At 36.1% G+C, this 11188-nt stretch overlaps 1 long non-coding RNA gene across 1 annotated transcript; it reads left to right on the top strand.

The window, feature by feature from the left end:
• Positions 1 to 1980: 1980 nt before the first annotated feature.
• On the top strand, positions 1981 to 10946 carry LOC113944987. The gene is made up of 3 exons (XR_003526906.1): positions 1981 to 1998; positions 6558 to 6843; positions 8106 to 10946. It is a non-coding gene; the product is annotated as an uncharacterized LOC113944987 (long non-coding RNA).
• Positions 10947 to 11188: the final 242 nt, after the last annotated feature.

Below are 11188 nucleotides of genomic sequence, written 5' to 3'. Positions count from 1 at the left end.
TTAATTTCTGGTCTTACATGTGTATAAATACCCTTGCGATAAAAGGACAGCATACTAATGCTTCTTTGATTGAGACCAGCATCCTACAAAAAGTAAAGGTAACAAGTTGCTCAGCATAGGATAAACAAAGAAATGCCTAAGAAATATTAGCCAACTACACTGGCCATATACAAAGACCAGAGTTGGAACTGAAGCACACCAAAATTATTTGACTCAATTGTAATACCTATATTTCCATAGGCATCTGTTTCCAACAACCTCTTAACCTTCCCTCTCAGCCTGTGAAAAATGGCAAGATTTATATTGCAAGCCCTATGCTACTTTAGGAAATAAAGATGATGAGTGTTGGAAGTTGCTAGGAACACATTATATACCAGTACATGCGGGTGCTTAAGTACCGTGACAGTCCATTTGAAGATAAAATCTAAACTAAGACAACCCAAGACAACTAGGTTGTTCAGTTGACAACCACTCAACCGCTCACCAGAGGGAGCCCATTTTCCCTTCCTACCTTGCTGGGACCTCTGAACTACCGTGCTAAAACTCAACAGCTGCCGGGAGGAGTAGCTGCCAGCTAAAGGAGCCACATGAACATAGCGTGAACAAGAAAGGACTGTAAAGGATTTTTGTAGCTGATTGATTACTTTCTGAAGCACAAAAGGTTCTTTACTGAAGAAGTTGTTGTATTTGCCTTTCAAACAGAACATTTCTGAGGGAAACCAGTCATGTACCTACAGCATGTCTCTGACAGATGTAAACATTTTATACTGTCCTAGGTGGCCTTCTTATTTCATCTTGTTAGACTGTATTTCTTATATATTGCTATTGAATAATTTAAGCTAAGCTTGTGCATGTAAAACTCTCACCTTTTCAATAGAAAAATAATTTTTTTTGAAAGGAAGACACTTCTCACTTCTCAAGGGGAAGAAGCAGCCTTCTAATGTATTAGTAACTCTCATACATTCTTTAAAGTCCAGTTGAAAAACTTTAGCAATATAATTTGCATTTCAACTAAGCACAGAATTAAGTCTGAGATCATAGCTAACACTGGAACATGTCCTGTTCAGGAAGGACCTCCAGCTCCTTCCAAGACCAGACTGTGTGCACACAAAATGTTTGGAACAGGGCAATACCGAGGTCCCTTGGCAGTTTTCAGAACCTGACACAGATGCAAAAGTGGGGTTTTTTGTTCGGTTGGTTGGTTTTTTGGGTTTTTTTTGTTGGGTTTTTGGTTGGTTGGGTTGGGTTTTTTGTTTTGTTTTTGTGGGGTTTTTTTGTGTTTTTGTTTTTGTTTTTGTTTTGTTTTGTTTTGTTTTGCTATTTTGTTGTTTGGTCTGTTTTTTGGTTGTGGGGTTTTTTTAATCTTAGCCAGGTAAACACAAGATCCCTTTAGTAGCAAAACTTCCCTGCTGCCTATCTAAACAGGAAAACCTTGCTAGTGGAGATGTAGTTACATCAGCAAGCATGTGCTTCTGGCACTAGAAGATTACCTACACTTTCGTACCTCCTGGTGTCTGTCCTTTTTTTCCTTCAGTATCAAGTTGCTGCTTTTGCTTCTAGTGTCTTCCTTCTTCATGTTTGTTTCTTAATTACTGGTTGATACATTTCCTCAGCACTTTTCACAGATACTGCTAGCCAGCGGTCAGTAGATGCCACAGCACAGACCTGAAGTACTGATAAGTAAAAATCAAGTCCCATTGATTATTATCCTTTCCATAGAAAGCAAATCCATCAGTGCAATCATTTTAAAATTTCCCCTTCAGGTTTGCAACCATGCAGCCACACATTTTCTGCCACTTGTCAGACTAATTCAATAGCAAAATCTGAGCAACAAATATTTGACCTGAGTAAGTAACAGTTGTGCATAAATTGATAATTAATAGCTGTACCAATTATTTCAAACTAATTCTTTGTATTTTCTTTGCAGCCTGTAGCTTCAGAAACATCCTGAAATACAATCAACTGATTTTTATTTAAAGGTGTGACTACAGAACTAAGGTGGGCTCTATGACCTATCTTTGGAAGGGTTCCATATTAATGGGGACTCACTGGTCTGTCACAGATACTGAACCTTTACATGCCACTGGCTAGACACTATCTTACCAGAACTTCACTCTACAGCAGTACCAAATTAATCTGAAATTGAACCAAGAAGATAAGATAAAGTTATTCAGTTACTAAATTACTTACAGGCATCAGTATGGAATCTGGAGAATCCCTTTGACAGGTGCATACAAGGTTTATGTCTCAAAAGAGTTCTTACTGTTAGGCACAAACAAAATGGTAAAATGTTTAACAGGTATTTTTTACACTAAAGAGTTAAATTGAAGAACTTTATGTAGTAGGATTACTGATTTTATGCATGTGTTTATAAACTAGAGCCTTTTGCATCACTGGCTCAGTGTGAAATGATTAGTGAGGATGTGTTACTATTCAAAGCGAAAAATTACTGAAAGCCTTTGTCCTTTGCTAGAGATTTTCAGTAGAATGGAAATGTAAAAAACCTGTATTTGAAAACTAGTGGATTGTGATATATGTTCAGATTCTGTCTCAAACAGAAGCAGAAGATTACTTGCACGGCCCTTGCAGAAATACTTTCCCAGCTTGCTGCGTGTGTACTTTCATATGTTGAATTTATTGGATTAAAACCATACTGATGATAAGAGGTGCATGACACGTATTTTTTCTTACAATACTATAGCAAAAAACTAGCAGGGCTGCAGCAGTGAGTAATTAGATAGCTGCAGTGGCACAGCTTAAAAAACTTCAAACATAATACTGAAGTATACAGTTGTCCAAGATGTGTGCTTAATTAGCATTTAAAAAAAATCCCATTATTACAAAAACAAGGATGCAGACTGCTGATTATTGACTGCTTTTATAAGGCATAGATTATTATTCATCTTTATGCACACAAGAAGTGTTTATAGGCTCGTATGTATTTAATGTGATTTCATGCACAGAATAGCCATACATTAAGGTCATTATTTATATAGTTGTAGGTCAGAATCTGTACTACAATACTGAAATAAGAGGTGAGCAGAAAGACATATCTGTATGACAAAATTTGATAGCAGATACTGTGAAAAAAATTACTTTTTCTGCTCTGCAAATATCAGTGATATATCTTAGCAAATAATTAATTAAATATATTTTTACAGAAAGAATTTAAATAATAATGTTAATTAAATATAATACTTGGCACCAGAAGTAATTTGGACATATCACTGGGAAGATCACAGAGTGTTCAAGGTTACAATTTGAATTTCCAGCCAGAATCAATAAATTTATCTGAGTTGCTTTATAAGTGTAATACATTCACTAGGGAAAATTTTCTTTCAAGAACCAATTATTATCCACTGCTCTGTTAAAAGTAATTAAAAAATGGCTAACCAGCTTGAATCTTAGAAGGAAGGTTGGATATGAGGTCAACAGTATTAAGACCATTCAAAATCAATTCTATAAATTCTACAACAAACTATTAAAAACCCAAAGTTCTCAATCCCAAGTGTTTAACCAGTTTTTTTAGGTAAATCTAAGAGGAAGAACTCTCATCACACTCCAGTTCCATGAAATAACTGCGTGTTTAAACAGAAGAAAGGTCCAGGAAGGAAAAAGCTGAAAACTCCATTTCAGACTATTTTCAGGGGTCTACAACTGAGCAGACCAAGATTACAGAAGCAGCTGCAGCTTCACCACTTTGTCACAAGCTAAACTGGACATTATTTTAAATGGCCATTGTATTAAAAACTAAACCAAGACACTAAGGAGATACAACACTCCTTGAGAGTTCCTATATGACTGAAACACTAGATGATCAATTAAAAGTTATGTTTATCAAACCTCTGCCTACTGCTCTTACTTGGTAATTGAGGACATTCTGAAAGAAAGAATTCATACTTTTTTTTTCAAACCCAGCTTTTTAATATCATTTCACTTCAGAGGGCATTTATACATTATTTTTTCACACAAAAAATGCTTTACAAAGATAAGTCAATATTGCTAACACTGTTCTGGACCTTTGGAAACTCAAATGACAAACAAGTGTTCCAACTAACTTGTCTAAAGTCACAGCAGAGCAGAAAAAGGCCATGGATCATGTACCTCTCTCTTTCCCCTCTTGAGTTATAAGCACAGTTCTATGTTGAACTTAAAGAGACTGGTCTTAGAATCCCTTTCTCTCACATTTCTGTTAAAACTCTAGGAGAATCAGAACATCATTAGGACTCCTTAGCATATTTGTCTTTGGCAGGGTGTCTAGTCAGGGATTGGCAATACCAGGTCAAATACAGTCAACTGGGAAAAGGTAAATCAATAGTCCAAAAGAAACTTAGCAGTGAGGAACCCGAACCTTCACTGCTACTGTGCATTCTGTGAGCTATTCTGGAACTACAGCTTAACTCTCCTTTCTTTTAAGCTTAATTACTTTTTTCCATATTGATCCTAGAAAAGTGCCAAGTGGAAATAGTATATATGGAACAAAAATGGCAATATATTATATGTATACACTATATATACAATATATAGGATACAAATCAATTCTTATTGCTACAAATCAGTTCTTATATGACTACACAGTCAATATTAGTGAACCTATGTTTTTTCATTATTTTTGCTACAAAAAGCACCATGGCAAGCTGAAGACTGATTTTAAAGGAGTACCAACATCTCTGATTACAAGAAAAGAAAACTAGCAAATAATGAATTGTCAATTAACATTTTATAGTTACTCTACTGCTGTCTAAGTACTGCTGACTAAAATTCCAATTAGATAATTTCTTTTGGCTCTTTATAGTTTTGTTTACACAGTGACTTCATACTGCCTTATTTCAGGTGCTTATCTTAGGACCTGAAATAATTTATTAAAGATAAGTATGAAGAATCCCCTGAGAAAAAATGTTGTAGGTTTTTGTTTTGTTATGTTTTGGGGTTTTTATTTTGCATTTTTAAGCTCTGGGTAGTTCCACTTGTGAATATTACTAAACTACAGCTATACCCCCTCCAAGAAACAACTACATTTTTGTGATAAAGGTTCCCTTACATATAATTTGCACAGAAATTTTGAATCCTCCAGGGAAGGCTGAAAGTCATCCCTTTTTAGAATCACTCAATATGAAATTTGATAGCAAAGTAAAGACACATGAACTTTTTTATATCCCAGAGTGTCCAATATCACTAATGGGAAGGGATCTGTTAAATAAATTACAGCCAGAAATTGTTTTTGAGAATGGAGAAATTTTATTAAAGATACCAGAGTCAAAGCTGGATCAATTAATGATGTTACAGGAACAAATTAAGGAAACAGAAATATTGGAAGTAGTAGAAAATGCAGTCATGTCTACAGTGTGGAGTACCAACATTCCATGAAAACCAAAGGTAGCCAGTCCAGTTAAAATAGAATTAAAAGAAAGAACTAGGCCAAAAAAAAAAAAAAAAAGGCAATAAAGAAGGAAGCTTGTGAAGGAGTTAGAAAACTGATTGATAAATTTACAAAATATAAAATTTTAGAAGAATGTGAATCTGAGTACAATATCCCAGGTTTCCCTGTTAAGAAACCATCAGGAGAATGTAGTTTTGTAGCTATAAATTTACGAGCCATAAATCTGATAGTGAAAGATATTCATGCCATTGTTGCCAATCCATTATTAACAACTTTAGATTAGAAGCATGGTTGGTTTACAGTGCTTGATTGGAAAGATGCCTTCTTTTTCTATGCCTCTAGAAAAAGAGAGCAGAAACCTTTTTACCTTTGAATGGGAAAATCCCTATACAGGACAGGAAACCCAATTAACTTGAACTAGACTGCCACAAGGATTCAAGGATAGCCCTACAATATTTGGGAACTGACTGGTGAAAGAAATAGAAGGATGGAAAAAGGAAATAAATCTCAATGGTAATCAATTGATATTATAATGCATGGACGATATTCTCATTTCTATAGGAAATGAAGGTAGCTGTATCCGGGTAATGATTAAACTTTTAAACTTTTTGGGTCAGAACGGCTGTAAGGTTTCCAGAAATAAAGCTCAAATTGTGAAACAGACTGTTGTATATCTGGGCTTTGAGATATCCCAGGGGCAGAGACAACAGGAGCTGAGCCACAAAGAGGCAATTTGTAAAATTGCTGGGCCAAAAGACAGGTAAAATTGCAGGTCTTTTTGTGAACAACTGGATGGTGTCGACTTTGGATTATGAACTACGGAATTCTAGCTAAACGATGGTGTGGAGCCCTGAAAAGACTACCTTTTGTGTGGAGAAGAGCCTACCTAGACTGAAAGCAGGCTTTGATGACACCACCAGCTTTAGGATTGCCAGATTTAACCAAGAAATCCCAGCTCTTTGTACACGAGATACAACATATTGCATTGGGGGTATTGATGCAATACCTTGGAAACTGGAAAAGACCTGTGGGATACTTTTCTAAACAATTGGGCACTGTAAGTGAAGGATGGCCTACTTGTTTACGGGCAGTGGCTGCAACAGTGACATTGATTCAAGAGGCATGTAAGTTAACTTTGCGACATAAAATGACTGTATATGTACCTCATATGTTCAAGTTTTAGGGAGGACCATCGGTTGTCTCCCAGCACAACGCCAAAATATCAAGTTGCATTGTTGGAACAAGATGATATTTTAAAAACTACTAACGTTGTCAATCCCGCAGTGTTTTTGAATACTCTACAGGCAGAGGGCCTGGTGGAACAGAATTGCCTGGAGACAACTGATTATGTTTATTCCAGTAGACCAGATTTGAAGGACACTCCTTTATCTCATCCTGATTTGGAATTATTTACGGATGGTGGTAGCTACGTAGAACATGAAGCATGCTTCACTGGATATAAGGTAACTACTGAAACCCTAATTATAGAAGCTAAACCATTAGCCAGAAACACATCAGCTCAAAAAGCAGAAATAATAGTGCTAATATGAGCTTTGGAATTAAGAAAAGAATAATCGGTCAATATGTGGACTGACTCAATATATGCATTTGAAGTAATCCATGCACATGGAATTATGTGGAAAGAAAGGAGACTTTTATCAGCTCAAGGATCATCAATTAAGTATAAGGAACAAATATGAGAGCTCTTGAAAATGGTACAACAACCTAAGGCTGTGGCAATCATGCACTGTAAAGAACACCAAACAGGAACTGCTAAGGAAGCTGTAGGAAACAGAGTAGTGGATAGGATGGGAAAGACTGTGGCAAAAACTTCAACATAAATGGCATTAATACCTACAAAAGAGGTAAAATTACCTAGGGAATGACCTAAATATTCAGAAGGAGATGAAAACTTGGGACAGTTAATGAATGCGAGGAAAAATTTGGCAGAATGGCTAGTGAATATACAAGGACAAGTGGTGGTACCACTTATAGTTATGAGAGAATTGGCTCAAATAAAACCTAAGGAATGTCACTGGGGAGCAGAGGCCTTCACAGCATTACGAAAACGAACTGTGGTCTCTGTAAAATGGTTGGAATTATCAAATCTATGACCATAACATGTGAAACTACTTTGAAAAATGATCCAATTAATTGAAAAAGACCACCATTAGGAAGTTTGAAATCAGGAGTTGAACCAGGAGACAACTGGCAAACTGACTTCTTGAAGTTACCTAGATCAGGAGGATGTTGATATTAGTTGACTCTTTTTATGGGTGACCTGAAGCCTTCCCATGTTACACCAATCAAGTGAGAGAAGTGGTAAGGAGATTATTAGAAGAAATAATTCCAAGATTTAGGGTCCCAGTAGGGATGTCTTCAGATAGAGGATCACACTTTGTGGCAGAAATAGTCCAAGATACAAGCAAGGCATTGGGAATTCAGTGGGACTTACATACTCTATGGAGACCACAATCAAGTGAAAAAGTATAAAGGATGAATCAGAATATAAAAAAGAAAATTAGTAAAATACGTTAAGAGACCAATCTGAAATGGTCACAGACGTTGACTCTCACCCTTTTAAGAATAAGGGTACAGTGAAAGACAAGGACTACTGTTAGTCCTTATGAAATATTGTGTAGGAAACCATTCAAATCTACAAATCCTACTGTGGGAATGCATGTAAAAGGGAAATGTGATTTATATCAGTATTTGCTTTCTTTAGGAAAAACTTTGACAGCTTTGAGAAGCTTCCCAGTGTGGAATCAACTGCTAACTTTGGAAAATCCGGTTCATGACTTCCAACCAGGAGATTATGAGAAGACATGGACTTCTGAACCTCTCCAGGAACATTGGAAAGGAGCTTTTGAAGTACTGTTAACTCCTGTTAACTGATTGTTAACTACTTTTACTACCATTAAGATAGCTGAATCAGAAGCGTGGATGTATTATACTAGAGTGAAGAAAGCCTCACCAGCATGGAAGATTGTCAATAGGGATCCTACTACTTCAAAACTGACTTTTAGATATGCTGTTTAATCTTATGTATCACCTTGAAGTCTGGGGAAAATGGATATTGATTTGGAAATTAATGTTAGTGGGAGCCTTGGTTGAGGCAAAAACTGAACAATTAGAAGTATCAAAAAGATGGGGAGATCCACTGAAGTTGACATGTGATTTTACACAGATTCCAGACTTTAATCCTGATAAACTGCAAGTGAACTAGGAAACGGATAGAAAATAATTGCACCTAAAATGAGAGTCAGAGGTAAATGCCACAGTAGTACGTTCTATTACCTTGAAGAATGCAGGTCAATGCTGTTGTTTGTTGAGTAGAGACGACTTTTGTTGTCTTCCACTTGAAAATAAGGAACAAAACCACCCAAAATATGACTTAGTGTTACAAAGTCCAACACAATAATTGATTTGTAAAGAATTCCGAACTTCAAAGCAAGGATGCTGTTTAGAATTAGAAAAAGAGCAAGGAAATTTTATTTGCCAGTTCTGTCATTCAGAAAAAGTTGTCCCAACACGGACCAAGAAAGAAAGGATTAAAAGACAAACAGAGACAGAACAATTAATACACCTCGCAGGAAAAACCCAAGAAGAAAATTTGATGTTCAGATTAATCAAAGACTTTGACAATTTGCAGAACGTGTCACAAATTACTGTTTGCCTACCAATACCAACAGCAGTAGGTGAGTCCATTCCATGGGGAATCTTAACCATGATTTTGACTATTCTAGAACATGAAAATAAAACCACATGTCGTGAACAGAAACCTGTAATTGGATGAAAGAAACAAATAGAGAATATTAGGAAACAATGGAAGTCTCCAGGGTGTAGAGTTGATTGTGAGAAATTATCAAATTCTGGTTTTGCCAAAATTGGAAGATCTTGGAACATAGGATGATGTTCTTATGATGAACAAATAAAGAGAAATGTGAGCCAAATGATCATGGAATGGAAATGTGATAAAACTAATCAAACATGGGGGAAGGAGAAAAATTTGGACTCCATTTGGTCAATGACAATCTTACCTCAATTTCAGTACATGGCTAAGACTTCTTGGTGTTTTACTTGGGATGGATTAGTTTTTAAAACCTGATCAACTGTGGGTGATAAGGGAACCTCATACCGAGAAGAGGAAAATCTAATGTCATGGTGGAAATGTGAAAAGATATATAACTGTAGTACTGTTGATATGATAATTCAGGCTATTCCCCCTTTATCTGCTGCTTTAAAGTATGAGTGTCTCTGCAGAGGTCTTAAAAATAACCTCCAACTGACTGAGACATATACACCCAAAAGAGGAACCATGTGTAGTTGCAGAAGATGTACAGTTAGGAGCCCAGGACACTTAGTTTGGGCAAGGAGTGATGGGACTTGGACAATTAATTTACTGTTAGATGGTAAAGTAAAGCAAATAACATGAGGCATGTCAACATTATGTCCAATCTGGAAGAAAGATCCTTTTAAAGAAACATTAGAAAATTTGAAATTGGAATAGGTAAAAAGGTCAGAGATAGATGACAAATGGCAGGAATGTTTGACAGGAGTGAAAATTGGCTGGACCTTGGAGTCTTCCTTGACCCCTTTAGCAACATATAGGATTACGGAATGGATGTGCTGACTTACAGGACAGCTAGAAAGGCTGGTAAATGTGACCAAGGAGGGATTCAAGGATGTAAATTAGCAGTTACAAGCAACTTCAAACATGACTTTACAAAATAAAATGGCTTTAGATATGCTCTTACTCAAAGAACATGAGGTTTGTAGGTATTTGAAAGATAGAATTGATCATTGTTGCATACACATTACAAATGTGACACAAGATGTAGAACATGGCTTGGACTTGTTAGAAAATATAGAAAAAAATACAAGCTTCGATAAGACATGTGAGAAAGTTGGATAGATAAAATCTTTAGTGGACTAGGATGGAATCTGAGTTCATGGGCAAAATCACTGATTAATACTGCATTGTTAATAATATTTTTGACAATTATTTTGATTTACTATTGTTTAAAGAAACAAGCAAACAGTAAGACTGTATTTAATTGGATGATTATCCAAGCAGTGGATAGACAACAAGATGAAAAGGAATCAATTCCAAGACTCCCATCAACATGTAATGAATGAAATAGAGTATGGATGTAACATAAGCAAATTTTAGGATTGAAATGATTTTCAAAACTTTCAAAAGGGGGAAATATTGCAATTAGTCTGATAAAATAATTGAGATTTGATCGTATAGAAGAAATCGTTGCGATTAAAAGGAAGAAAATTGTGAAGTATGATGTATAGGATTGTCAGGAGCGTTGTGTTTGAAGTATGCAACTACGGAAACCTCACCAAGAAGATATTGGACCATTTGTGCTGCTTGGAGACCCCCCTTACCCTTCCCATCTTGATTTGAGTATCAAGGATTCCAGTCAGTAGAACTAAGTAAAATTGGTCAATGGTTGTTTTAGAATAAAGTTATAAAACTAACAAAACCAATCACTGTAGATGTTAAATTTAAGAACGGGCTTATGTAACAGAAAAGTGTAAAAATGAATGGATTTTGTCAGGAGTGATCCCCTGTGTTCTCAGCATGCTGAATAAAGAAATGTCTGCTTATTTGCATCAGATTAGTGTTGGATAAGTTTCTTTCATCGTGTTTGGTGACACTCAAACAGAGCTACTTAGAGCCAGTTGTCCAGGTTGGAGACTTCACAGTCTGTCTGAGCAACCTGTGATGGGGTAGACTAGTAAGCCCCTGAAGTTCCTTCTATTCTTACGTTTTCTGAACTTAAACGAAAAATTATG

The sequence above is a fragment of the Corapipo altera genome, unplaced genomic scaffold, assembly GCF_003945725.1.
Source record: "Corapipo altera isolate COAL_440 unplaced genomic scaffold, ASM394572v1 49, whole genome shotgun sequence".
Lineage (NCBI taxonomy): Eukaryota > Metazoa > Chordata > Aves > Passeriformes > Pipridae > Corapipo > Corapipo altera.
Note: the sequence above shows the minus strand (reverse complement) of the source record. Positions and strands in the feature narration are given on the sequence as shown.